The sequence below is a fragment of the Lolium perenne genome, chromosome 5, assembly GCF_019359855.2.
Source record: "Lolium perenne isolate Kyuss_39 chromosome 5, Kyuss_2.0, whole genome shotgun sequence".
Lineage (NCBI taxonomy): Eukaryota > Viridiplantae > Streptophyta > Magnoliopsida > Poales > Poaceae > Lolium > Lolium perenne.
This window is the reverse complement of record NC_067248.2, coordinates 2,928,106-2,934,517: the sequence shown is the minus strand read 5'-3', so window position 1 is coordinate 2,934,517 and position 6,412 is coordinate 2,928,106. Positions and strand designations below refer to the sequence as shown.

Genomic DNA, 6,412 nt, shown 5'->3' with positions numbered 1-6,412 from the left:
GACGGCGTTATTCCAGATGATGGCGGTGACGATGTCACCGCAACTTTTTTGAATGACTCCGGTGAGGGAGCGGAGAATATTGAGCGAACAGAAGATGGCTACGATGAGGAAGAAGATCCTAATGGCTCCGGTGAGGAAGAAGATCATCATAATGGCTCCGGAACCGTAGTTATCACCCAGGTATATAAATTAAGCCGCTGCTGATCGACTAGATGCATTAACTAATTAAATTGTACTGACGATGAATTATTTCTTTTTTAGCCCTCCGGATCGAGCACTTCTTCTGTAAAGTCGAAGAAGCGAGGCCCGGCCAAAAAGTTGGACGACGGTGTTAGGCACGACATCACCCATATCGCTAAGGATGGTAAACCGATTGCTCCCGAGAACCATGCAAAGTCATTTATAGCTCAATGCGGAGTGCTTGTTAGGGACCACGTCCCGATCACCGTTCGAGAGTGGAACAAGCCGAAGGGACTAGTGTTGTCTGCAGAGGAAGAAGCTCAAGGTCTTTATATCGATGATGTAGCCAAAGACAGCATTCTGACCAAGCTCATGGCACATTTCAACATAGTACCTCCAGAGGGGGATGCCGATGAAAAGGCAAAGATGGAGAAGGCAGTCCGCGACTTTGCCAAGAAGAAGATGGCCGAACTATTCAAGAACCACAAGAAAAGATTGCGCGGCCTTATCAAGAAAGACAAGACTCCGGACAGTGAGAAGGTAAAAAATCACTGGGATGAATTCGTGAAGTACAGCACGGAGTCAGAAGAATTTATGAAAAGGTCGGAAACAAATAAGGCAAATGCTGCGTTGAAGAAATATCACCAAGTTATGGGTCCAGGTGGATACAGGGCTAACCGTCCTAAGTGGCAGGCAGCTGAGGCGGAACTGACCAGGAAAGGGATCAGATTAGGGACACACGGTTGGACCGAACGGTCGAAGGAGTGGTTCTACGGGATTGGGGGAAAGTTGGATCCAGAAACAGGGAAGTGCATCTATAAGAAAGCTCATCTGAAGCATCCCATTGAAGCCCTGGAACAAGCACATAAGGACGTGGAGGAGGGGAGGTTCCAGCCCGAAAGAGAGAACGATGAGCTGACACGCGCCCTTGGGAACAAAGAACACGGCGGACGAACACGGGGCACAGAAGGCTCCGTTCCGTGGAAGTATGGCTTTCCTGCGGAAAGGAAGAGATTTCCTGATAAAAGCCATGAGAGGAGAAAGGCAAGGGAAACAGACCGCCTAGCGTCCTTAGAGGATTCTATGAGCACCATGAAAGCCCAATTAACCATAGTAACCCAAGTACTTACATCCCAGATGGCTCAGGGGCAGGCTGTAGATCCTGCATTGCTCAATGCTATCGTCCCGCTGCAATCTCAACACCGGAAAAGCAGCGTGGCTTCCACTCAGCAGGTGGATAATGATGATGATGACCAGGTGGTCGAGCCTCCTCGCTACCCCCCCGTGGATGATCTCACTGAGAGCCGTCCTTGTGAGCTGCATGTTAAAGTTTTCAACCTATCGTTCAAGGCGGCGGTCGGCATCCTCTTACCTACAAGGACTTACCATTGCCGTCCGGTCCAAGACGACTTCGCTGTTGTGATGGTGGATGAAGTGTTGAGAGATTATGAGGAGTTGGTGCTTGAGCACCCTGCAGGTGAAGATGGGGAAATCAAAGAACTGGGAGAAGCCCGCAGAACCACCGTGCAATGGCGGAAGGAGAACATTGTGTTTCCAGGTGAGAAGCCACCAAGCAGGCCACCTCGTCCGCCTCCTCCGCCACCTACGCAGTCTCCTCCGCGTGATGATTCTCCTATGCGCGATGATGATTCCCCTATGCATGAGCAGTCTCCTCCGCGTGACAATACTCCGCTGCCTCCTCCTCCTCCTCGTCAGGAGACTCCGCCGCCTCCACCTAAGCAAAAGAGGAAGCTAACCGCGGCACCTCCTACAGCTCCGAAGAGATCATCAACTCCGATGAGGGCACAGACTCCAGAGTTGTTACCACATGAGCAGACTGATGAGCAAAAGGCGTTTCTTGCGCCGAAGAAGACGTTTATTGCACCACATACAATGAAGCACTTTGCCGAGACGAGAATAAAGAGAGCTGAGCCTTGAAGTGATTATGACCGCTCTCTTGGACAGTCCTATAGAGCGGGCAAAGCAAAAAATGTCGCCCAGCTTGGACATCAGGACAATCAGTCCATACCCCACTTCGTCGTGCAGTCCTATGATGATCCAGAGACAGCATCGATGATCGAACGGGAGGCTAGACGTCAGGGAGCAGATGTTCAGTACGAAGATTACTATCCAACGGCTGAAGTCGTAAACAAGTATAGATACGGACATGATCTCGTCAAACCTGGCGAGCTCGCGCGTCTAGGGACTCAGATGCGAAGGTTGCATGAATGGTACCTGAAAGCCTGTCGAAGAGGTGATCGCTACCTCACGGTGTATCTTAGAGATGAGCATTACTTCCGGGGGCGGGAGGAGATAAACCTTGAGTTAGAAGAACGGTTTCAGTTATTCAATCAAGACGCCCTCGACAAAGCTGTCATCAGTTGCTACTGCCTGTAAGTGATTTATTTATGTAATTAAGTCTGTAGCTCAGCTCATTCATTTGCACTAACAATTATCCTCACTATATTCTTTGTGTACGCTATATATTAATTATGCAGAATGAAGAAGCTCGAATGCAAAAGAGGTAAGCTCCATGACATCGGGTTCATTGACCCAAACACAGTTCATGAAGTTACGGTTCGACAGTACCCCAAGGACACAGAGGACAACATGCTACTGTTTTTACAGAAGCAAGCAAACAAAGAGGATATATACTTTCCCTACAACTTCAAGTGAGTGTTATAACATACATTATGCTTGTGCAGCTTCCACTTTATTCTCGTAATCATTGAGCTATGCTTGTGCAGCTTCCACTTTATTCTCCTAATCATTGATCTTAAGAAAGGAGTCGTAAATGTCATGGACTCGAAACGTAAAGAACATGCGGAATGGGCGGACATGGCTGCCATCCTCCAGAGGTAATTTCAATCAATTTCGTATCGGCATCTTCATCTGTTCTAATTCGACGATATCATCAACTAATCAATAACTCATTTACTCATTTTTTCTTTGCCGGGCAGGGCTTGGAAACGGTTCATCAATACTGTTCCGGGTAAATGGAAACCGGAGCTTACATTTAAAGATTACCCTGTATGTAGTACTATATATATAGCTATGTCCGTGAATCTCTTTGATATTTTCTTTCAATACGATGCTTGATTATTCGTTTGATCGAACTATTTTTTCGTAAAGTGTATGAGGCAGGAATCTGGGAATAACTTATGTGGATACTACGTCTGCGACTTCATTCGTGAGATGGCAAGTCACAGGGATGCGGAGGACGCTATACACCACACTCGTGTACGTGAACAATATTTCACAATTAATCTTATTACCATCAATTGTATTGAGTTCCATTCATATATATTGATCTCTTTTTTTTAATATAGATGATACGCCTGCGGGACTCTCTCATAACGGAGGATCGCATACGAGCAATTCAAGAGGAACTCGCGGGATTCTTTCTTAACGAGGCCCTTGCCCCAAATGGAGAGTACTATCGGCAGTTCGTAGATCTTGAACGACGTAGTGGTTACGCATTATTGTGGGAATAGATTTAGTAAAGAGGTCCGACTTTATATTATAAATATGCATACATTACATGTACCGTTGACGATGTCTATATATTCATGACGATGTTTTGTGGTTTTCTTGAATGATGTATGCATTGCTGAAACTCTGCCGCGGCAGAGAAACGCCCAGTTTCTCTGCCGCGGCAGAGAAACGCTGCTCCACCCTAAACCTGTGCCGCGGCAGAGAAATTGCTATTTCTCTGCCGCGGCAGAGAACCTCCAGCGAACCGGGACCAAAGACCCTCCACCGCGAGCGCCCTCGCCGCACCACGTGGCGGGGCCTTTGGACCCGGTACAACTTTGAACCGGGACTAAAGGGGGGACCCTTTAGTCCCGCCTTGTTGGTCCCGGTTTGCAAACCGGGACTGAAGCCCCAAACGAACCGGGTCTGTTGCCCCGTTTTCCACTAGTGTGTCTTTCTTGTTTTTTCTTCTAAGAACAACCTTGACACGCCGAAATCTGCGATTTTTGCTGACATGTTCTCGTCCAGTAATATATTGGCTGGTTTTAAATCTAAATGATACATAGGAGGTTTTAATTTCTCATGAAGGTATTCCAAGCCCTCACATATTCCCTTAATTATTGCATAGCGTGTACACCAATTACGGTCATTAAATTCATCTGCAACAATCAACAAAGATCAACTTGAAAGTATACGTCAAATTATTTCTTAACTTACTACCTCATGTACAAGTGAAGCACCACACATCATACCATAAATAAAACTATCAAGGCTTCCATTGTGCATATAATCGAAGCAAAGCATCCTTTTTATCTTATAAGCAAAAACCATCCCATCCTTGTACGGTACAAATTCTCTCTTAGTTTCGTGGCAATATCCAACTAACCGGACAACATTTTTGTGGTGAAGATTTGCAAGGTTGTGATACTCCTTCTGAAATTCCTCATCGTTAAGGTCCAGACCTTCTTTAAGCACCTTCACGGCAATCTTTTCTCCATTTTTATGCTCTCCCTATAGAACATCTCACATGCACTGTCAATTTACTAATTTTGTAGCATATGCCATATATATATATATATATATATATAGCAGACAATGGTACATATATAATCATGCTTGAATATGCACCAACCAATATCTTAATTTTTTTGTTTGATACGTGACATAAAATGTTCAGCAGGAAATGTATGAAGGTGCCATTAACAATACCATTAGAGAACTTAGATCGTACCAGGTAAACATCTCCATACGTGCCGCCACCAAGTTTCCGGTCCGGAGAGAAATCATTTGTAAGTTCTTCTAATAAATGAAGCGACACAGGCTTTGGCGCGACGGGTGCGGTGTTCATGTTACTACCTTAATTTTCTTGTAGAAAATAAAAAAGGAAGCTGTTACCTGAAAATAAATGTTTACATTTCATATGTAGAATATGGTTCACCCCAATGATCGTGTTTCGAAAAAAAAATTATAACCAAAGATCTAGAAATGGCCAAAGAAAGATATACACAAGCAGGTGGAAGCACTAGATCGATCAAAGTTGAGTAGGAAGAACATGCGGTATTAGTTAGCATAGCTTACCTAATTGGTAGACCAAAAGTATAATGGATGCGGAAAATACAGTATAAATGCATGTTTGGAATGTCCGATTTCCTTTTTTACGGTGGATAGTAGAACTTCTCTTTAGAGAATCTCCACGAGGGATCACAATAGCACCCTCAATTGCAATATGGAGGTCTGGAGCTGTTTTTCAGCCACACCGGCGCACCCCAAAAGTGGCCGCCCGATTTTGGAGCCCAATAGAATAGATGACATTCCCGTGTCGCCCCTACAGTTGAGGTGGGAAGCGAATGCCGCCGGCGCTCCGTGCCACATCGGATTTCACCCACGGGTCCCGTCTGGCAGCCGCACATCAAACCCCATAGCTATTCCACCAAATTCCCCATCATGCTCACAACATCATTCTCCCTCGGTATCAGCCTTGGAGGCGCGCAAACCGACTGAGCTCAACAATCCCGTCTTTTCCCCACTGCTGTTTTAGGCGTGATTGCATTGATTACTCGCAGTTAATTAGGGCAGTTTAAGATTATGAACAAGATACGGTTTCACTACAGAATTTTCCGGGAATAAGTATCCTAAGTACAGGGAGAGATGCAATCATGCAAAGGGCATCCCGAAGCAAAACGAGAGACTTTGAGGTAGTCACACACATGCACGTAGGATACAAACCAAAGACCAGATCTAAAATCTGGGAAGCGACAGTTTGGTTGCCGCAGAAATCTTGAAAAAAAAGAAGAAGTCCGTATTTGCTTGAGAAACTAGAAGGAATCTGGGAGGATGAAAGAAGCATGGATCAAAACAGCTTGTAGGCAGGAGATGGATGGATGTGAAGAGAACGAACCTGATGAAGATGGCTGCAGGAAGAAGCAATGGTTCGTCAACGCACTTGGGAGCTGAATGAGCCGAACGGTGCTGGGCTAAGAAGGAATCGAGCCTCGTTCACGTCACACGGCCGGCCGGTTGTTGAGGTACAGCTTACTTGGTCGTGTTCGGGTTAGGAGGAGTTCCTTTTAGCCACTTTTGACCAATCAATCATTTATTTTGGGGAGCGGCTGAGAACCGGAAATGTTACTATTAAGGAGGGCTTATTCAGTTCTCCGAATTGGAAGACTATAGACGGCTACACGCACATACCCACACGTTTTGTTTGTTCTACGGACAAGCAAAGCCTATTCGAGTTTCAGGGAAACAAAGATAGTGT

At 45.6% G+C, this 6,412-nt stretch overlaps 1 long non-coding RNA gene across 1 annotated transcript; it reads right to left on the bottom strand.

Annotated features, from left to right (window-relative positions):
* Nucleotides 1-4,110: 4,110 nt before the first annotated feature.
* On the bottom strand, nucleotides 4,111-6,193 carry LOC127321669 (uncharacterized). Its single transcript, XR_011745858.1, has 4 exons — nucleotides 6,053-6,193; nucleotides 4,886-5,049; nucleotides 4,407-4,665; nucleotides 4,111-4,313 (listed from the first exon to the last, which is right to left on the bottom strand). It is a non-coding gene; the product is annotated as an uncharacterized lncRNA (long non-coding RNA).
* Nucleotides 6,194-6,412: the final 219 nt, after the last annotated feature.